This window comes from Syngnathus typhle, linkage group LG7 (genome assembly GCF_033458585.1).
Source record: "Syngnathus typhle isolate RoL2023-S1 ecotype Sweden linkage group LG7, RoL_Styp_1.0, whole genome shotgun sequence".
In the NCBI taxonomy this organism is placed as follows: domain Eukaryota; kingdom Metazoa; phylum Chordata; class Actinopteri; order Syngnathiformes; family Syngnathidae; genus Syngnathus; species Syngnathus typhle.
In genome coordinates this window covers 419,162-442,601 of record NC_083744.1, presented here as the reverse complement: position 1 = coordinate 442,601, position 23,440 = coordinate 419,162, and the positions used below count along the sequence as shown (strand labels likewise).

At 44.4% G+C, this 23,440-nt stretch overlaps 1 non-coding gene across 1 annotated transcript; it reads right to left on the bottom strand.

Annotated features, from left to right (window-relative positions):
- Positions 1 to 22,636: 22,636 nt before the first annotated feature.
- trnas-gcu (transfer RNA serine (anticodon GCU)) lies at positions 22,637 to 22,718 on the bottom strand. The gene has a single exon. It is a non-coding gene; the product is annotated as a tRNA-Ser (tRNA).
- Between the last annotated feature and the right edge of the window lie 722 nt (positions 22,719 to 23,440).

The following is a 23,440-nucleotide window of genomic DNA, read 5'->3' as shown; positions in this document are numbered from 1 at the left end:
TCTGGTGGGACACGTTACGTGCTGTCTGTATCTGGGGAGTTCGTGTGCGAGGTTCGCCCTGTTAAGATCACCCAGAACAATGATTAGTGAGTTTGGTAGAAGTTTCTCCATGTCTGTTACCTGGTCAGCCAGCATCTGCGTGGCTTCACTCGCACGTGCGTGTGGTGGGATGTCAACAGCCGCCATGACGATCGAGGAGAACTCCCGTGGTGAATAGAACGGCCGGCAGTTTACGAAAAGTGTTTCTAGGAGAGGGCTGAAAAACTCTTTCAACACCGTGACATCAGTACACCAACGTTCATTAATGTAGAAACAGAGACCACCTCCCTTTGATTTTCCGGGGAGCTCCGCGCTGCGATCTGCTCGCATTAGCCTGAACCCGGCTAGCTCCACGGCGTGGTGGGTGGTTCGTTCGCTAAGCCACGTTTCCACAAAGCACAGCGCAGCGGATCTGCTGAAGTCCGCCATCCGCGGCGCCATCATATGACGTCACTGAGTTGCGCTCATGTCATCTGAGTGTCTTTTACATACCCGCTCTATCAAAGTCAAAAGTCAAAGTCAGCTTTATTGTCAATCTTTCCACGTCACAACACACAAAGAGACCGAAATTACGTTTTCTCTATCCCACGGCGACTGGGGCCTTAATTTCCCCACTCCCGGGGATCTATAAAATTTCAATCAATCAATCAATCAATCAATCAATCATCTGACTTAGTTCCTGTTAGAGTGGTGCTCACTCCAACTTATTTTGCAAGAACCACATGGGAGACAATTAAGTCTTTTTGGGCACCTGCAGGTGGAGAGTCCATTCGTCAATGATCGAACAACGTCTGACTCTCGCTTCCCGCAAGAGCGTTTTTATTAAGAAAAACAGGGTGGGGGTGACAGTGGACTGGATAGAGAAGAAAAAGCCCTTGACCTCTAGTCAAAGCATAGCAGGGGATGTTTTACGACATTGTGTCAGATGGGACAAGCTATGTTATTTATTACTAGTTACGCACCAACATAAGCATAAAACTAATCTAGCTAGGTTATTTATTACTGGTTACATACATTCCAACATAATCATACGATCAAGATAGTTTGGAAAACCCTGACGTGTCCCTCCTGTTTTATCATATGATTATGTCAACTCGATCAATCAAACATAAGTAAGAAAATATAAAGAAGAACAGTAAAAATAAGAAAAACAATAATAAAAAAGATCAATAAAAAACAGAGATGACAGCGGACGGGTTGGGATCGCATAGGGTGAAACATGACAAAAACAACAAACAATGATAGCAATAATTTCCAGTGAAGATGAGGTCTTTCTTCAATATTCCAGTTCAAACTTAGTGTGTGATCTAAAAACCTGCGGGTGATGTTAATTTGCAGGAAAAGACTCACACGGCCCCTCTGCCTTAGTCGACCAGAATGCTACCAATAAAAAAAATAAAAAGAAAAACACAGAAACAGTACATAATTGTATCCATCACTTGCGAAGCATTTTCGATGGTGAAATCATCAAGTTTCTGTAAAACATGCTCAGTATAACAGCATCTACGCAATCCACGTTCCATTATGGTTATCACATCCGTCACGACTAAGAAGTTGTATATGTACTTGCGCTACGGTAGAAGAGACAACCCTCGTCACAGCAGACTTCAAACATGGGGTAACACAGGTCGTAAACAAGAACAACAACACCAGCACAACAAGCACAGGAGACACAATTTTTAACAGCAGTTGCCACCAGTTGCCAGAGAATAGCCATGAAAAGAAACCCCACTGTTGTGAAACTTTGTCATTCGACATGGCCTGAAGTTCTTCAGTGAAGCCATGGCGTTGTAGATGTGTGTCATTTTCTCCCGGAATGTATGTGCAACAGGAAGTCCCAATGATGTGGCACACACCACCTTGTGCTGCCGTCAACAAGTCCAGAGCCATCCTGTTCTGCAAGACCATCAGCCTAATAGCCTGAATCTCTCTATTTTGTCCATCGTTGACTTGTAGTGAGAGATTCACAAAGGATTGAAAACGATAGTTCAGTGTCTCGATGAAGAGCGAATGTTTTCCAACTGACCGAGGAAAAAGCGCATGAACAACTTTGTCTCTAACGGACCATACTTTATGGTCGTCTGGAACATTTGCACCCCAGACAGGGTCATAGGTTGCAACCGCCCTGCGTTGACGTCCAGAAGAGTTGTGTGCTGTCGCCAGGTGACGATGTCATATCCTGTAGGTGTGGTTTGTCACCCACACTGGTGCACACACTCCTGTCCAGTTGGCGGGCAGCATCGGATAAACCTTGTGACCACAAAGCCACCAGCCATTCTGTATGAAGTATGTTCCGTTCGATGGTGCAGCCATGTTAGTCGGAGAGCCCTCCCCAACTGAAATGGCTCTCCTATACTGACACTCAGCAGCGATGTCCAAAGCTCCCATCCAGTTTCCTCCTGGAGAGCAGTCTCTGTCAATGCATTTGTGGGTCTTACTTCCTTGGATGTAACACGTATAGTTCACTCCAGGGCGCCGCTCTGTGTAGGCCACCTGCGGCAATGGTCGTCCTTTAACAGTCACATTGAGATTTGTCCAGAAAAGCTGATCACAGGTACCTTCCGCAAGTCCAGGGCGGGAAGGGTCGTCATCACTCACTCTGATGGCACGGTGTTGATATCCAACTCCTTCCATGGATGCCATACATTTCGCTTCAGTGACATTCATTGCTCTGGCCTCCAAGTGAACTTGCGTGGAGAAAGGGGGGAGTTTTTAACAAACATAACACCCCTCCTGTGTGTGGGCTCTCACAGTGAACTTGACGTACCGGTACCATGTGTTGGTTTTGTATGTTTTTTTGGGGTCCCATGACCAGTCCTCAAAGTTCTCATCGTGGGACCATCGTTTTCCACGGTCAACATTGTCACTTGGTCTGTTCAAATGAGTCCATAGACCATAGCACACTCCAACCACAACGCAGCAGAGGATCCATCTGCCATATGGAGCCCCGTTGCTACTAGGATGGCACAGACACCGGGACATCCCCTCGCCTAGCGGAGTGGGGATCGTTGTTTTCTTCACCAACATTGAGATGGCCCACCCTAAACGATAGGACCCCTTTGAAGTCAGCCTTCCCCACCACTCCGAATTAGGGGTCCAGCACTCTGCAATTTGCAGTGGTTGAGGTGAATCCAGCTGGGCCGTTCAACGATCTTCACTGTGGTGGGGGTAGTCAACAAGACTTGGAATGGTCCCTCCCACCGTGGGCTGACCCAGTTCTTTCTTTTAATGGGGTTGTCGACCTGTGAGGAGGAAAGATCAGGCGGCAGTGAATTTGCATTTGACACATCTTTCAGTTTGAGCGTCCTTATCATATAATCGGCCAAGGACTGTTTTTCATGTGCTTTTTGCAAATCTGCAGGGAACACAGGTAGTCTATATGGTCTCCCATGGATGATTCCAAAAGGTGTTAGCCCTTCTGAAGTGGGAGTAATTCTCATATAGAGCTTCACTAAGTCTAGGCACTCTGGCCAAGATCTGCCTGTTGTTTCCATGCATTTTTCATTCTGCTTTTGATAGTGGAGTTTGCTCGTTCAACCAGGCCAGCGCTCGCAGGATGCCAAGCGCAGTGGTTTTTTAATGTTATCCCAAGATGTACAGCCATGTTCTGTACAACTTGGTTCACAAAGTGTGGACCATTGTCACTGTAAATGGTTTGGGGGATGCCATGAGTCGGTATGATGGCTTTGCAGATGGCCTTTGCCACTGTTAAGGCATCTGCTCGTTTAGATGGAACTATTTCCACCCATTTGGAAAATGCATCAATCATCACTAAGCAGTATTTGTGAAGTCCACTTTGTGAGAGCTGAATAAAATCCATGTGGTGATTTGAAATGGGTAAGACGGTTTTGGAAATGAGCCTCTCTTACGTCTCATGTTTCCTTGTGGATTATGTTTGACACAAACAGGACATGCTTTACACAAAAAAATGATGTAAGCATCTAAACCAGTGCTTCTCAATTATTTTCTCTTACGCCCCCCCTAGCAAGAAGAAAACTATTCGCGCCCCCCACTCCCCACCGTGACTATCCTAACTTGTCTTGTAAGTCGTAATATGTTGCACTGTCGCAAACGTGACAGAAGTAACAATGAGAGCGCCACTCCGCCTGCTGTAGTAGATGCGGAATTACACTTTATTCTAGTACTGCCAAAAAAAAGCCTGTTCCCCAGGGTCACACGCGCCCCCCCAGGTATAGCACCGCACCCACTATTTGAGAAGCACTGATCTAAACCAAAGGTAGTGAATTGTTGATGCATGATGGACTTCATCCCTCCTGTCGACACATGGCAAGGCCCATGTGTCGCAATTGCTGCTGCCATCAATTCGCTAGTAACGTTTGTTTACCAAACTTCAAATTCTCCTAGTAACAGCGATCTCGTCTTCATATTGTAAGTCCTGCAACTCATCCTATTTCCGAGCTACGTTTCGTCTATAGTTCCAATTTAATGATGGACTTCATCCCTCCTGTCGACACATGGCAAGGCCCATGTGTCGCAATTGCTGCTGCCTTAAAAAGTGATTTAGGTAAAAGAGGTTTGTCATTGATGCGGAGGATATTATCTGTCTCCGCTATCGCACCTTTTGTCGTCCACATTCGTTTTTCCACCATTGGAGCATTGCCCTGCATACCTGTCAGTATAGTCTTATCTATGAGTTGCGTGTCCTCTGAATCTATTTTAAAAAATTCATGGCCATGTTTCCCTGCCGCTGCTTCTTTAGCAATTCTGTCTGCTAACCTGTTTCCATTTGAGACTTCATCTGTGCCTGTGGTGTGAGCAGCACATTTACACACAGCTAGTTTAGCAGGTAAATTAATGGCCTGCAACAAGTCTTTTAACAAGGAGGCATGGGTAACCGGCTTACCGGTTGATGTTGTCATCCTTCTGCGCTCCCAATGTTTCGCAAAATAGAACAGAGTAGAAAACGCATACTGACTGTCTGTGTATACAGTGACTTCCTTATCTTCCGCTAATTGACAAGCTCTTGTTAGCGCAATTATCTCAGCAGTCTGCGCTGACCTGTTGTATGGAAGCTTCTCTGCTTCAACAATCTGGTTTGGCAATTTCACAATTGCATAACCACTTTTATTGGTTCCTTTAGGATCCTTTGAACATGATCCATCCACAAACCACTTTTCCCCTTTGTCAAGTGGCGTGTCACTTAAATCTTCTCTGGGCAGCTGTAGATGTTCTGTGGCATCCAAACAGTTATGTGGGGTACCATCCCCTGGCAACGGGATCAATGTTGCTGGGTTAAGGACTGTGCACCTCTTCATCACAATGTGTGGTTGTGACAGAGGTGTAGCAGTGTAGGATAGGTGTCTGGCAGGTGACAAAAAGTTCATCTTGCTTTGTAGTAGCAACACATCTACAGCATGTGGAACTAGCAGCTCCATTTTGTGAAAGAGCACCACATCTGCATATTGTCTCACTGCAAGTGCTGCCGCGCATACTGCTTGGACACAGTCTGGCAAGGATAGAGCCACTGGATCCAATTTTTTCGAATAAAATGCAATTGGTCGTAGTTTGCTGCCATGACGCTGCAGCAACACTGAGGTCATAAAACCATTCCTGCAGTCTGCTGTTTGTACAAAGGTTTTATTGTAGTCTGGCAAGATAAGAGATGTGGTTTCCATCAGAGCCTGTTTCAGCACTACAAAAGCATCGTCTGCTTCTGGAGTCCACATTAATTTTTCTGTCATTGCCATGGGGACTCCATGCGCAATATCTAACAGCGGTTGCGTCTTTTCCGCATAATGTGGGATCCATGCTCTGCAGTAATTGCAGAGTCCCAAAAATGACATCATTTGTTTTTTTGTTTCAGGTTTCGGTGCATCTGCAATGATCTGCTTTCTGGTTCTCTGTATCTGTCTTCCAGAAGCTGACAAAGTGTGACCTAAATAGTTCACTTCCTGTCTGACCCATTGTAGCTTGTTCTTGCTCACTTTATTCCCTGTTTTGCAGAGAAAGTGTAACAATGCTAAGGAGTCTTCCTTGCAAGCAGCTTCAGTTTCAGAGGCTATCAGGAGATCATCTACATAAACTAGAAGTTGGCTTTTGTTTGACATCTGAAAATCAGCCAAACAGGCCATGATAGCTTGAATGAAAATAGTTGGACTATCAGCAAATCCCTGTGGCAATCTGGTGTACGTGTAGCTTTGTCCTTTAAAGGTAAACGCAAACCAAAACTGTGAGTCTGGGTGAATTGGCACTGAGAAAAATGCATTGCTAAGATCAATTACTGTGAAAAACTTCTGGTTAGGTTTCAAAGTCTTCAGAAGTGTGTGTGGGTCAGGCACATTAGGTGCTCTTGTCTGCACTGCATCATTCACTGCTCGTAAATCTTGTATCATTCGCCAATCAATTTTATTGGCCTTTTGGACTGGAAAAATAGGAGTGTTGCAAGGAGAATCCGAGCACTTCCTAATGATTCCTCCTGTCAAAAGATTATTTATAACAGGGGCAATCCCATTTATTGCCTCGTGTTTTAAAGGATATTGCTTAACTCTTGGACGCCACTCTGATCTTGGTTTAATCTGTACTGGGGGAATGGATGTTAAAGGTCCTACATCAGATAGGCCCTTTGTCCACAATTTTTCAGGAAGCCCAGCCAATTCCCCCTCCTCCTTTTCATTCAAACAAATGTCAACTAGTCAGGGAAGCGCACAAGCGCATGCCCTACCAACAGTTACTTCACACACTGTTTGCTTCCACATGTCACAACTGGTACTGTAGCTCCACCCATCACCTTTGTCCTCATAATCACTGACAGATCCAGCAAGTTTAATTCGGCAACCCACATCTGCCCATGTTACACTGTGGGGTTTGAACAATGAAATGTGGGGTACAGCCGACAACTTGTATTTGTCTTTCTGAGGACCGGGCAGGAGCACAGCAGCAGCTGCAAATGACCTGCGATCTGTGTACAGAGCAGTGATTGGTAAAGTTACTTCTGTGTCACTGAGAAAACTTTCAATATAGTCATCATGTGGATCAGTGAGGATATTCATGGTGACATGTAATTGATTACAAGTCATTTCTGATTCAGGTCGGGACAATTGTTTTTGAGCTTCACTCAGCAATCTGCCTGGTAGCTTGGGATTCCGTTCGGGAGTGATGTCATAGGAGCAGCAAATCTGTTCACCTGCTTGTGCAGCATATGAGTCTACATCTCTCACTCTACATGCTCGCATGCCATCTTTTACTGGAATTATTGCAATTCCTAACCGAGTTATCAGATCTCGTCCCAGCAGGTTTATGGGACATTTTGGGGATAGAACAATTGAGACTGAAGCTATGACTCCTGTTTCATCATCTCTCATTACAACTGGATTGGAGATACTCTCCTTGTGTACCTGCCCATCAGCAGATTTCACCCAAATTGTATTTTGGGAGGCCTTTAGATTAGGGACTTTAGTTTTTATTACGGTTTTACAAGCTCCAGTATCACACAAAAACTCTACTTCACTTCCTCCAATGTTTAAGGTAACATATGGTTTTTCTTTTAATGCACTCAGAATGTCCCATGCTGTATGGACATCTACTATTTCTTCCTCCGTAGGAGCACAAGAGGTCAAAGGGGAGGAATCTAGTCATGCTGAGAATTTGGCTTTCCCTTTGCATCTTCCTCCACACCTTGATTGGTTTTGTTTTGCAAAATGACACATTCTTGCAAGGTGTCCTTGTTTCCCACAGTTCCAACAGGTCTCTGAATCTGATGGGGATTTTGAATTATGTGGCGGCCTGTGACCTTGTTGGCCTCTACCTCCTCTGCCCCGCTGGGACACTTGGAAGAAGACATTTGTATCTTCATCTAGGTCATCATCCTCTAGATGAAATACATCAGAACTTTTGCCTTTTTTGATCACTTTTTCAGCATATCTGGCCATTTGCATAGTTGTTGTCACACTTGCAATATCTACTTCCACCAAATGTTTCCTCACCCAGTTGCCTATTTCAGGGCGGAAATTAGTAAGGAGCGCATTTTTAAGCTGTTGCTGATAAGCACTCTCAGCTGCATCATTGAATGGGATGCCACTATGCACCCTGAATTCTTTTTCAAATCTCAAGCGAAAATCATCAGTATCTTCCGCAGGCTTCTGTTTTATTCCTGCCAAATGACCATAGTTCGCTCATCTTTGAAATATAGTTCACACTCTTTGCACAAGATCATTCCATTGTGCTGCATACTCCCCTCCCAATTGATTTCCCTCAACGGGATAGGGAAAAGGCCCTTGATTATTTCTACCTGTATAATTTCCTCTAACCTTTGCCCAGTCTTTTCCCAAGGAAGACATTGCAGCTTCTCCTGCCTAATGCCCATTTAGTCTATAGGAATGTATGATTCCAGCCATGTCTTCTGCCCATTTATCTGGGTCTTCAGCAACAGGGGTAACCCCTTCAACTGCTTTCCTTGCCTCTTCTAAAGTCCATGGCCTAAAAACATATGTACGTGGAGGTTGGCCTTCCCCTACAATAGGGTTTGGCACCTGTATGATTGGGCACACATCAACGTTGTCTAAATTTTGGGAAAATCTAGCAGCAGTGGTCAAACTTCTTCTTTGTACAGGGCTTCTAATAATTTGACCTTGACCTTTTTTGCTGTTATATGGGGGAGGGTGCAGGTCTGTTAAGCTTGGATACAAGTTTTGCGCACGAGCAGAATGCCTCTCTTGGTCCTCTGCCTGCGCTGCATCAGGGACAGTGCTCCTGCGCACTGTGGCCTCATTGTCTTCCGGCCTGACAAACATAGTCGCAGCCTCATCACTTTTCATCTTTATATCTTTTGGATTTGTTCTCTTCTCTCTTGTGAAGCATTCAACCACATTCTAGCACAAGTCAATTCTCTCTCTTTTCTTTTCTTTTTCAGTCCCTTTGACTTCCTATTCACACTCTCCTCCAAAACATCAACCACTATCTTCCAGACTTCAACTTTCAACTTCCCTTCTACTCCATACTTTTTCTTCCACTTCGGCATGTATTGCATACAATTAAGAAATTTACTCGCCATGTACTTCTCATCTCCATCAAGAGCTAGGGATTTACCGTTTTTATTTCCCATCTTAACTTGGTATTTTAGGTTTATACAATTTTTTTTCAAAAATGTATACTCTTTCTTTGAGGATCCTCAATGCAGGTTTAAATTGACCTTTCAACCAATTACTAGCCTGTGTTATTGCCGTTGATCATTGCTAGAACTGTGATCTAGTCAATTTATCCTACCAGTCACTCTCAACCACACAAACTCCAGCGGTTTTTATTTTTAGGCCTATCCAGGATGGGTGTAAAACCCTTCCAAACAGCTTGGAAAAACGAACAAAAAAAATAAATCTACGCCCTTCTTCAATTAGGAAAAAGAAACTCTACTGGGACTTGAACCCAACTGTTTCTTGGCTTGGAAAAAACAAAGCCGTATCTCATAGCCCGGACAAACCAAAGCCGTATCTCATAGCTCGGACAAACCAAAGCCGTAGCTCATAGCTCGGACAAACCAAAGCCGTATCTCATAGCTCGGACAAACCAAAGTCGTATCTCGTGCACCTTTTTAACTTTTTACACGTTTCACAACAACACAATCACACAACTTTAGGGCTTTAACTTACTTGTCCCCTGGTTCGTTGCACTGCCGGGTCCCGTCAATCCACCTCTATCAGACGAAGGCAGACCTAAGATGCTGGCCCAGCGAAGAATCTCCTTCCCAGGTCTTTCTTTACCAGGTCCGGCTAAATGGACGCTGGCCCGTCGACGGTGTACAGCGTGTCGTCCTCCGTCAGCCAGATGGCGGGTATGAGAGGTCCCGGGTTTCGGCACCAAAATGTTAGAGTGGTGCTCACTCCAACTTATTTTGCAAGAACCACATGGGAGACAATTAAGTCTTTTTGGGCACCTGCAGGTGGAGAGTCCATTCGTCACTGTGCGTACAGCCATGATCGAACGACGTCTGACTCTCGCTTCCAGCAAGAGCGTTTTTGTTAAGAAAAACAGGGTGGGGGTGACAGTGGACTGGATAAAGAAGAAAAAGCCCTTGACCTCTAGTCAAACCACACTGGAGACAAGTTAGTCGTTTTAGACACCTGCAGGCGGAGCGTTCACTCGTCGCTGTGCTTACAGCGATGGTCGAATGAAGTCTGACTCAGGCCTCATCAGGTGCATATTTATTGAGGGAAACAGAGTGGGGTTGAAAGTGGGGGTGTGGGAACACAGGATGGGGTGAAGCCGCTTCCTTGCTGATCAAAGCATAGCAGGGGGCCTTTTGCGACGTTGTGTAAACAAAGCAACTTTTATTGCTTCCTCTGCAGCTATTCAATCAGCTGAAAAGATCTTAGCACTTTGGTCTACTACTTTTGTTAAGACGGGACAAGCTAGGTAAATTATTACAGGTTACATTCCAACATAATCAAGATATTCTGTAAACCCTAACATATCCCTCCTGTTTTACCATATGATTATGTCAATCCCGATCAATCAAACATAAGTAAGAACATACAATGACAACAATAACTTCCAGTGAAGATGAGTTTTTTTTTCTCAATACTCCAGTCCAAATATGGTATGAGTGAAAAACCTGCAGCTAGATATTATTTTGCAGGAAAAGTCTCACATGGTCCCTCTTCCTTAGGCGACCAGAAAGCTATCAATAATAAAAGTTCAATACAAAAATTGCTCGTGATTGTTCAGCCGTTGGGGGCTTGGCACGCCGACTGGTGGAGGGTCAGCACAATTCTCACCCCCTTCGCAGCTCCGCTCCGTCCGGGGAGAACTTGGATATATCTGCTGCGTGGTCATTGTCTTCAGTGGCTCAGGGTGGACTACCTGGCCACCAAGGGGGAAGAGGATTATTCTGCCTCTGTATGAACTGGGGGCGGGAACGCTGTCGATGGCGGATCTGGTTCTTTGCAGGAACCCTTCACTGGGGCGCACTGGGACAGATGATACCACGTATCTCCTTTGCCGGCCAGCCGGACGGCATGTGAGCTGCGGTCCACCGATTTATAGGGTCCAGTCACCGCAGGCTCCATCCCCCTCCTTCTTGGGACCTTCAGCCAGAACGTTGGGGTGATCTGGACCTCGGTCTTTGCTTCCGTATCCGCAGTAGTTTGATAAGCAAATCCCTATCTGGATCCGCCACCGAAAGAACAGCAGCACGTCCGGAAAAACAGCAAAAAACAGCACATTTTCTGCAACCTTTGCATTAGTCATTTGAGATGTTTCTTCTGCTCCTCTCATCACTGTTTTGGTTGCCTTGGTTACAGAGGCGTCGCCACACCAAAGGGAGGAAAGATTGTGTCTGTAGCAACGCTGATTAGCTAAGGAATGTAGTGTGGTGTGAATTAGCACTTCATTGTCGGCCCGTGACCCCCACAGAATCTGTCCTCCTTCCTCAACCAGCTGTTCTTCTCTCATGGTTGGCTGACTTGTCCTCGAGTGTGATCAGATAACCTGAATTGCCGCTTTCCTGTGGAACAATGCAACTAAACCTTGGCTAGACTTTATCTACTTAGTAAATTAACACACAATAACAATAAGTAACTTGTCCTAAACACTAAAACAAATGTTAAGTAAATGTAAGGGAACTGGTATGCAGTTCCTTAAACAAACATTGAGGAAATATAGTTTAACTTGTACGCAACTACTTCAAACTGTATATAACACTTAAGAAAGAAAAACAGTTCTGATCAACAACAATCTATGAACCAAACCTACAGTTAACTAAAAGGAATGAAGTTTCTTTCAACCAAATAAGAACATTTCACCTATGCAAATAAGCTCTGCTCATTATTAGTGAAGGCCTCTTACAGGAACAAAAACACACAGCTAACATAAGGACAGTAAGGATATATATGGCTGACAGGGATCAAAAGACATCCCTGTCACTAAAGAGAATGAACCTAGATAAAAGGAAAGCCATAAACTCGTAAAGACAAGGCCTAAAGGTCTGGCAGGCCAAGGCTTCACTTAAATTATTCCAACATTTCCCATTCATCACACATTTGCTCAATTTCTACATTACCAAAAACAACCACTTCTCTCGATTTTCAGTTGTCGGATCACAAGTATGAGCACAAAATATTTCCACCAAAAAGGATAAATGTTGCGACATCATCATTCGGAAACACACAGATGTGGGAAAAAGTCTGTAAACTCAAGTGAAAAAATTGCATCATCATCATCGTTATCATCAACATGCTGCCGTTCAGGCATACCCGGGGCCATCTCGTCGTCCATGGGCGAGATTGCTGTAGTGATAAGACGATTAAACAGAGCACGGAGACATGGAATACAACAACATCCACACAAGGTGAGTATAGCAGTAATTGAGGACACAAGGGCTTTATACTTCCCAAAAGCAGTCATCCACTTGTTGTGCTCTTTCATCCGCGTGTTGAGGGATTGCAAACATCTGTCACTTTGCTTGGGACAAAAGGAGCCTTCAGAACTGAAAATTCTTCTCAATTATTCATTCAAATCAATTCACTCAAATCATTCTCATTATGAAAGATTTGATCACAAAACGTTTCCGTCTGTACGACTGGTCTTTGAATGCACCCCGCTTCAATGGCAGAACGCGGATGAATTTAAAGACATCAAATGAGAATAATCCTTTATAAAAATTAAAATTGACTGACGCAAACGTGCGTTCTTCATGTTTTTATTGAAAACAACATAGTGCTGACGGCGTACGACGGCGTACGACATCGTTTTTTCGCTATAATTCAGTATAATTCGAGGTAGTCCACCCTCACCCAAAGTTAAGGTTTCATGGGAATATTATTGTCATAATTGTCTGGACCATATATGATAATTGTTTAATGGTAGTTATTGATAGATCTTGAAGATGTCAAGTTATAGGTGCATAAGACTATGTTGTTCATGCATATAGCACGTTCATTGTAATAGGGGAAGAGATGTGGTGTATTTTGGGCTAACTCAAATTCCGTAGTAGAAAAACCCCGGAAGTGGGATGGGCGCATTCTGTGTTGTTGTGGTACGCCCTGTGAACGCACTGTGAGTAAGGAAAAAAGCCGTTATCATTCACGTCGTTGTCCGACCTATTCTTGCTATCTAAGAACCTGGAAAATAGTAAGGATATATATATCACGGGTCATTACGACGAGTTTGGTGGAGTTTTTACTGCTTCTTCCAACTCCTACCGCGCTGACTGTAACCTGACACTCTCTGGTTGCGTCTTGCCTCTTTTTTTATTGTCGGACTCGGTGGACTCGTCAAAATCAGCACCGAGACCGAGTCCGGCAAAAATGACCGAGTCCGACCGAGTCCGAGTCCCCGAGTCCGAACCGAGTCCACAGCCCTGCCAACAACTTCAACCATTCAACCTGTATTTTCCCTTCAGTCGGGCATTCAGTCATCAATGCTCATTTGCATCTCACACACAGCCTCCAAAAAGGAGTCTTTCTATCACATTGGTCCCAATTCATCCAAGCTCTCCACACAAGTCAAAGTCATAGTCAGCTTTATTGTCAATCTCTTCACATGTCAAGACACACAAAGAAACCGAAATTACGTTTTCTCTATCCCACACGACAGACATACAAGTAAAGGAAACAATATAAAAACAAGAAGGCACAAACAATAAATAATAAGAATGATGAATAAATAATAAATAAACAGATAACACATTGAATAAGAGGAGCAAAACAGAGCCAGTGTGCATACAGCAGACAGTAAGCGTAGCACAAAAGTACAGGACGCTACGCAGAAAGGGGAAGCGAGTTCAGGATCCTACCAGCCTGGAGTATGAACCTGTTGTTGAGTCTGGTGGTGCGGTAGCGCAGGCTCCTATACCTCTTCCCAGAGGGCAGAAGCTCAAACAAAGAGTGAGCGGGGTGACTCACATCACTCACAATCGTGGTAGCCTTGCGGGTGAGATGGGAGATGTAAATGTCTTTCAAGGAGGGGAGTGAAGCACCAATAATCTTACCAGCCGTGTTCACTATGCCTTCCGGAAGTCAACAACAACCTCCTTGGTCTTGTCGACGTTCAGCAGGAGGTTGTTGTCCCTGCACCACGTGGTCAGAAGGTCAACCTCCAGCCTGTACTGAGTCTCGTCTCCCTTGGTGATGAGACCCACCAGAGTCGTGTCGTCAGCAAACTTCACTATGCGGTTGTCGCTGTGGGTTGCAATGCAGTCATGCGTCAGGAGGGTGAAGAGTAGCGGACTGAGCACGCAGCCTTGGGGGCCCCTGTGCTCAGCGTGATGCTGGCGGAGATCTTGTCGCCAACACGTACCACCTGTGGCCTCTGACAGAGGAAGTCCAGTAGCCAGTTGCAGAGATAGGTACGGAGGCCCAGCTTGTCAAGTTTGCTGATGAGACGTTGCGGCACAATGGTGTTGAAGGCAGAACTGAAGTCCACAAACAGCAATCTCACATACGAGTCCCTTCTCTCCAGGTGGGTGAGGGCCGAGTGGAGGGCAGAGCAGATGGCATCCTCAGAGGACCGCTTGGCTCGGTACGCAAACTGGAAGGGGTCAATGGTGGGGGGGGAGAACGGCACGGATGTGCTCCATGACAAGCCGTTCAAAGCACTTCATGATGATGGGCGGAAGTGCCACGAGGCGGTAGTCATTGAAGCAGGACGGAGCAGGTTTCTTCGGCACAGGTACGATGGTGGCAGCTTAGAAACACGACGGGACGATGGCCTGCTGCAGGGAAGTGTTAAAGATGTCTGTGAAGACATCCGTCAGCTCACCAGCGCAGTCCTTCAGCGCTCGACCCGGGATGTTGTCAGGGCCCGCCGCCTTACGGATGTTGATAGCGGCAAGCGCCCTCCTCACGCTGTCGGCGGAGAGGCACAGGGACAGCTCGTGTGAAGGGGGTGTGGCCTTCAGCGGGCAAGTTTGAACATTCATATACCATTTTCAACTCAAGGTTCCTGATAGAACAATCCACCAATCCAAATAATTCCAACACAAAAAGAACTGCTGGCAAATTAATCAGAATTTTTTCTTTGTTTTTAAATTTAAAGAACTCAATCTCTCAGATTAAGCTCGCATATAGAAATTTGTATAATCTTATAACACAACCAATCAATTATTTCTATGTAGCATTACAATTTCTCTGTATCAGCATGACCGGTCAAAAACCGGGGGCTTGTCATGCTGAAAATTTGGCTTTTCCTCTGCCCCTTCCTCCACCCTTTGATCGGTATCGTTTTGCCTGACAACACTCTCTTGCAAAGTGTCCTTGTTTCCCACAGTTCCAACAGGTCTCTGAATCTGGTGGGGGTTTTGATTTGAATGGTGGCTTGCGAACATGTTGCTCTCTAACTGTTCCTCTGCCCCTTTGGGAACTTTGGAAGAAGATCGTTGTATCTTCATGTAGATCATTATCATCATCTAGATGAAATACATCAGAACATTTGACTTTCTCAATCGTCACAACGCAAGCAGTGTCTGCTTCCACTAAGTGTTTCCTCACCCAGTTGCCTAAGACGGGGGGAAACCAGTGAGGAGCGCATTTTTAAGATGTTGCTGATAAGCACTCTCAGTTGCATCATCGAATGGGATGCCTCTGTGCACCCAGCATTCTTTTTCAAATCTATTTTCTGTCTTTTGAATTTGTTCCCTTCTCTCTTGTGAAGCTTTCAACCACATTCTAGCACAATTCAACTCTCTCTCTTTCCTTTTCTTTTTCAGTCCCTTTGTCGTCCTATCTACACTCTCCTCCAAAACATCAACCACTATCTTCCACACTTCAACTTTCAACTTCCCTTCTACTCCATACTTTTTCTTCCACATTGGCATGTATTGCATACAATTAAGACATTTACTCACCATGAACTTCTCATCTTCTTCAAGAGCTAGAGATTTACCGGTTTTATTTCCCATCTTAATTTGGTATTTTAGGTTTATACAATTTTTATGTTTTTTCTTTCTTTGAGGATCCTCAATGCAGGTTTAAATTGACCTTCAACAAATTACTAGCCTGTGTTATTGCCGTGGATCAATGCTAGAACTGTTATTTAGTCAATTTATCCTACCAGTCACACAACATTCATGCAAACAGCTTGGAACAACGGACAAAAAAAAGAATCTACGCCCTTCTTCAATTAAGAAAAAGAAGCTCTGTTTTTTTCTTAGGCCGTTCCTTCCACTGGGACTAGAATCCCAGCTGTTTCATAGCTTGGAAAAACCAAAGCCGTATCTCATAGCCCGGACAAACCAAAGCCGTATCTCATAGCTCGGACAAACCAAAGCTGTATATCATAGCTTGGACAAACCAAAGCCGTATCTCATAACTCGGACAAACCAAAGCCGTATCTCATAGCTTGGACAAACCAAAGCTGTATCTATTGCTTGGACAAACCAAAGCCGTATCTCATAGCTCGGACAAACCAAAGCTGTATATCATAGCTTGGACAAACCAAAGCCGTATCTCATAACTCGGACAAACCAAAGCCGTATCTCATAGCTTGGACAAACCAAAGCTGTATCTCATAGCTTGGACAAACCAAAGCCGTATCTCATAGCTTGGACAAACCAAAGCCGTATCTCATAGCTTGGACAAACCAAAGCCGTATCAGCGCTTTTTTCTATGACTTACTTGTCCTCTGGTCCGCTGCACTGCCGGATCCCGTCAATCCACCTCCGTCAGACGAAGACAGACCTAAGATGCTGGCCCAGCGAAGAAATTCTCTTCCCAGGACTTTCTTTTCCAGGTCCTCCTAAAGGACGCTGGCTTGTCGACAATGCAGCACGTCCACCTCCGTCAGCCAGATGGCGGGTATGAAGGTATCCGGGTCACGGCACCAAAATGTTAGGGTGGTGCTCACTCTAACTTATTTTGCAAGAACCACACTGGAGACAAGTTAGTCGTTTTAGACACCTGCAGGCGGAGAGTTCACTCGTCGCTGTGCTTACAGCGATGGTCGAATGAAGTCTGACTCAGGCCTCATCAGGTGCATATTTATTGAGGGAAACAGAGTGGGGTTGAAAGTGGGGGTGTGGGAACAGGATGGGGTGAAGCCGCTTCCCCGCTGATCAAAGCATAGCAGGGGGCCTATTACGACGTGTAAACAAAGCAACTTTGATTGCTTCCTCTGCAGCTATTCAATCAGCTGAAAAGATCTTAGCACTTTGGTCTACTACTTTTGTTAAGACGGGACAAGCTAGGTAAATTATTACAGGTTACATTCCAACATAATCATACGATGAAGATATTCTGTAAACCCTAACACAAAGCATAGCAGGGGATGTTTTACGACATTGTGTAGGATGGTAGTTTTATGCTTATTACTGGTTACGCACCAACATAAGCATAAAACTAATCTAGCTAGGTTATTTATTACTGGTTACATACATTCCAACATAATCATACGATCAAGATAGTTTGGAAAACCCTGACAGCTCCCACAATTGTCATGCTGTTATGTTTTGTGAGTTGTTTTTGTCTTGTCCTGTTCGTCGTATTGTCACTTCCTGTTTTGTTTTGGTAACTCTCCTCTCGTTTCAGTTCGTGGGTCCTTCCTCTGTGTGTCAGGCTACTTGTCTTCCCTGATCCCAATTGTGTGCACCTGTGTCTTTGGTCCTAATTGTCTGCACCTGTCTCCTCACCTTTCTATGTGTATTTAGCCAGTGTCTTCCCCTTGTCTTGTGCCAGTGCGTCTGTTGGATTTTGTCCACAATTTAGGGAGCGCGCTATCTGTGCCTCATGGCCATTGCCGATCACCTGTTATCCAATTTACTCACTGCGTGCTCGTTTGATTTTTTCAGATTTAGGAAAATGCTAAGACACTGAAGCAGAAATTAGACTTACACAGGTTGGTTGAGTTCAATCACAATTCTTGTTAAGAAAGCTCTGTTTTCAGGAAAGTACAATACAGCGCTGGGCCTTTCAAGAGCAGAAAGTCTCCATTCAGAAAAGGACACATTCAAGGTTCTTTGGTGAGCTTATATTCATTTCCACATGCCAATGTGGGCCGAGTTTGATGGGTGATGAGTCAGGGGGTGTGGCAAGTTCGCAGGAGATTCTGATTTCATGGGAGTGGGTGGTGGTTATGGGTGATTCGGTGTGTGTGGGGGCTGTTGTCTTCCATCCCGTCTTTCGGCCTTGGCGATCATCTTTGGCCGAGTCCTTGGCTGGCTCCCTCTGGCACCTGCTGGTTTTTATCTCCAAGTGACCTTCCTGTAAACATTCCCCTCCATTCTTGCACATAGACTGTCTCACCTCATTCTTTCATCATTATTTCAATTTTGTCATTTTGTACGAAATTATGTGAGCTTTTTGTCTGTGACATCATTAATCTATTAATGTTCCTTGACTATGCAAAGTTTGTTCTTTTGATACTCCATGTCTTTGCTTACGTCATTATTTTCTTAGTTTAATCATGCTTCCAACCATATATTTTCTTTGTTAGGCAAAATATTTCCCTCTGTCCAGAACGTTCAGTTGTAATCAAAAACTGGCGTCTAGCATTAGTCAAAACATAAGATACAATCAAGTACTGAACACTTTTAGACGACTTTGGCAGTGTCCGTGATTTAGAGAATCTTCAGGCATGCATTAAACAGTTCCTTAAGGGTTATTAAGCTATTCAAGCAATATATCAAAAAACATTTGTTATTTCAAAGTGCTCAGAAATATATATCAGTTCATAAAGTTATAAAAACCTTTGTCATTACCACCTATCAAAAATGTCTAGTTATGTCTTCTTTATTGATTTGGTGTGTAGTAGAGATGCACCGATCCGATATCTGGATCGGATATCGGCCCCGATATCAACAAAATAAATGGATCGGGTATCGGAAAATACAGCCGATCTGTGAGCCGATACTTTCCTTAATCTATTGGGACGCGGGCTACGTCATACGTCAGCAGCACGTGTGCCGCATGCCACGAGAGTTTTCTAAACAAACGCAAACATGGAGCGAACGTTCGCTTCTCTTCCCCGGGTTGCTAAGCGGACGTCAAACCCTGCGCGTTCGCTTCTCTTCGGGTTGCTAATGGGACGTCAAAGGCTGCGCGTTCGCTTCTCTCCCGAATGGGGGGGGGGGGGTGGCGGAGGCTAATCGGATGTCAAACGCTGCGTGTTCGCTTCTCTTCCGGGGGGGTGTTAATGGGACGTCAAACGCTTTGTGTGGCGGGCTCCATCTAGTGTGGAAACTGAGAAGCTGAGCTCAAGCTTCTTGTGCGGGCCATATTCAATTATGTTTTCAGAATTTGCTGCGGGCCAATGAAACTGGACCGTTAGTTTGGACACCCCTAATTTAGAGCAAAGAACTGTGTAGTCTGCCTGATGCCATTGCCTTTGGTCTTTTCTGTTCCACATGTAGAGTTATGTAGCTTGTTAAGTCAACCATAATATCGGATCGGTATCGGGTATCGACCGATACGCAAAGTCACGGCATCGGTATCGGAACAGAAAAAGTCGGATCGGTGCATCTCTAGTGTGTAGGTATAATTATATGCTTAAAATGTTTCTTTTATTGATTGAATATGTGAATATACTTTTCTACTTATGTACTTTATTCAATGAGGTTTGAGCATATCTGTTTTTGTAGCTAGGCAGGACTTTTTGTATTTTGACCCCATTCCTTCACGTCTTGTCCCGTCTTGAGCACCAGCGATCGCGTGAGTAACAGATATCACTTTAGAGAACCTAGATTAGAAGATACCTTTTTTTGTCAAGCCTGAGCGCTGTTTTTCAGTTTTGTTTTTTGCCACCGTGTTTTCCCTCATTTTGAGGTGCTTTTGGTTTTTGCTGTCTTCAGCCTTGTTTTCCCTCTTTTTGAGGCGCTTTTGTTTTTTTTGTGCTGTCTCCAGCCTGTTCGAATAAATACCGTTTTTTTCCATGTATAATGCGCCCCCATGTATAATACGCACCCTAAAAATGGCATGTTGATGCTGGAAAAAAGCCTGTACCCATGTATAATACGCACCCAAATTTTGACTCCTACTTAAGTCCGTGAACGTAAAATTATTTCAGAAAAAAGATCATCTTTGGGAACAACCGGATGTTATTCTGCCAGTCAGTATCACTGCGCATGCGCTAGCAACCTCAATAGCGAAGAAATGTTTCGGATTTGTGCAGGGTACATTGTGACAGCAAACGAGCAGGTGATCGAGCAAGCGTCTGATACGAGAGCATTGGGTTCTTATGGAGCGTGTTTGAAGTGAACAGCAGAGAAGAAAGCGCATCTGTAATGGCGGCCTCCGTGTCATATACGGATTTAAAAAAAAAAAAAAAAAAGTTGTTTTTTTTTGTACCCATGTATAATGCGCACCCCAGATTTTAGGACAATAAATTAGTTAAATTTTGCACATTATACATGGAAAAAAACGGTACCTTTGGTTTGCACTCTGCATCCGAGCCCTCTCCCTGATCCAAGCCTGACAACAATAGCTCCTACAAGATGTCTCCCAGGTCTCTTAGCTGGCTCGTATCTTTGTTTGTTAGCCTTGGAAACTCCTCTATCTTGTTTAGCAGTGTGTCCTCAATTGCTTCTGAGGAACGGTGACACTCTTCAACCCGTTCCCAAATCATCTTTACGCCTCCAGCGGGTACTGCATGAACCCTTTTCACCTGTTCTGCAGATCTTGGACCTAGCCACCTTGTTAGTAGGTCGAACTCCTCTCTTTCTGATAAATTTAAGTCTTTAGTCGCGCCAATAAATGATACTTTCCATGTCCAATAGTTTTACGGTTTGTCGTCAAATTGCAGTAAACCAACGCTGACGAGTTACCGTATTTTCACGATTAAAACGGGCACCGTAATAAAAGCCGCAGTCTCAGTTATGTGTGCCACGACTGTGTTTAACACACATATGGCGCACCGCATCATAGGGCGCGGGTTTTATATATACAATCCACGCCCCTTTAACGTTCTCATGGCGCTCTCAACTACGTCCGCCTTACAACAACACACACAAACACACGCACACAAATACACACATGCAGCAGTGACTCTCCAATACACATTGATACCAAATGATCAGGTGTTGCTTTCCCGCCTTTTCCGGACAGTATAAAACCTTCTTACCTGGAGATGGAGGATGTTGTTACATCTGCTGAAGTGCCATGTGTACTGACCGCCATTAAACAACCCAAGATCTTGCCAATAAAGAACAAACCGTTACCCCACATCTTAGTTTTCCTGACCCAACAACGGACATCATCAACAACACGCAACAGCCGTTGATGGAATCGAACCCGCACTTTCTTAACTGTGAAGCGGACATGCTAACCAGTTCTCCACCGAGCCGCCAAAGAGTATAAATATTACGATATTGAGTCAAATACAAACCAGATTACAGATACAATGGAGCCTCGGTTTTTGACCACAATCCGTTCCAGAAGGCTGTTGGAGAACTGAATCGTTCAAATTCCGAATCATGTTTTCCCCATTACAAATAATGGAAAAAAAATTAAAATTTAAATTTAAAAACCCCGCCTTTTCAAAGTATTTTTTCATTTGTACATTTTTGTCCGATTGCGCAACTGCAGTGCTTAGCCTTATTGTGACAGAGCGGTCGCTGAAATTTAGAAAATATTTTTAAAGTCCTGATGTACTTTCCAAAATTTAAAAGGACCTCAGTGCGCAGGGAGCTTAATTTGGTCCGATCGCGCAACCGCAGCGCGCCGGGCGCTCACTGTTGCATTGCTTTAGGAGCGTCTTTGTGTTTTAGGATGGCTTTACTGATCCCACTTGCTTCCTTTGGAGGCATGATTAGAGTTCTTGCAATCCTCAGAGTAACGAGAATGTAATAATGAACGGAGTCAGTTGGCATGCGGGTCCTCTCGTGAGGTTCGACAATCGAATTTTGTTCGACATCCGGAGCAAACATTTCTCAAATTTCTTTTTCAACTCCACTGTAAAACAATGTAATAGGGGTGTAACGATACATCGATACACATCGATTAATCGATATAATGCTCTACGATTTATTGGTATCGATGCTAAAGGTAAACATCGATTTATATCGCCGTGTTTGACCTCGGACATTAGACGCGACTTTATTTTGAAATCCAGTTCATTGTTGCTTGCTTCCTCTTTCCGGGAGCAGTGCGCGCGTGTTGTGTTGTGAGGAGAGCACGCACGTAAAAGGGGAGGCGACAACTAGTACGCGGCTCCTGGGCTGGTGCTATGGCTAGTGTCCAAAAAGACGTGGAAATTTGCTCCCCTTTAGGCTTCAAGTCATTCGTTTGGAAGCACTTTGGATTCCAAAGAAAAGATGGCTCAACGGACAAGACACGTGCAGTTTGTAAATCCTGCCATGCGGTGATCAAATATTCAGGGAGCACAAATCTCGCCGCACATTTAAAGAAAAAACACGACATCAAAGTTAAGTGTTTAAGTAAGCAATTTGTATACTACAATACTCTTGTAATTTCCTAAATAAAGAGTTTGCAGTACCTTGTTGATTTTGCGTATGAATTGTTATAAATCAGGATATTGTTCTATATTTTTTATTAAAAAAAAAATATATCGATCGTAGCGCACTATATGGCGATATATCGTGAATGAATCCCAGCAGGCTTTAAGATATCGGCAAATATCGTATCAAAGTTCTTTATATCGATATTATATCGTATCGTGGCAAAACCCGCGATTTACACCCCTACAATGTAACATTAACTTTCGACGAGGATGGGATTTGAACCCATGCGTGCAGAGCACAATGGATTAGCAATCCACCGCCTTAACCTCTCGGCCACCTCGTCTTGCTCATATGGCGTTGACAACACGTTGTGCCGAGATACTTTGTGTGAAAATCTGACTGTGATATGAAATGCTGAGTGGAGAGCACAATGGAGTAGCAACCCATCGCCTAAATATCTCAGCCATCGCATCTCATGCATGAGTTGTATGGGCGACATGATATGGCATGTACGGGGTAGTATAAGCTACAAGGTAAAATGATACGATACTTTAGATGTGAAATGAAGAAGAGCTAAGCCACAAAAGAAGTGACACTGTCAGCAAAGAAAAAAAAATTTCAATGTTGTCTCACCCCAAATCTTTGGGATCATCGGCTCTGCGTAGTTGGATAGTTCCACTAACATTTTAACATGAACATTCTTTCATGGTCTGCCTGGGTATCTCGGCTGAAGATCCTAAAGAAAAGAACCTAAATTTCTTGTATGCTATTGCATGACTGTATAGCCTCCGGCCGTCATGACTACATTTTACCGTGGCACCATTGAGAGCGTCCTCTCCAGCTGCATTGGGGTGGCGGCTGCACTGACTACAACTTGAAGGCCCTGCAGCGCATAGTGAACACGGCTGGTAAGATTATTGGTGCTTCGCTCCCCTCCTTGAAGGACATTTACACCTCCCATTACGATTGTGAGTGATGTGAGTCACCCCGCTCACTCTTTGTTCGATCTTCTGCGCTCTGGGAAGAGGTACAGGAGCCTGCACTCCCGCACCACCAGACTCAACA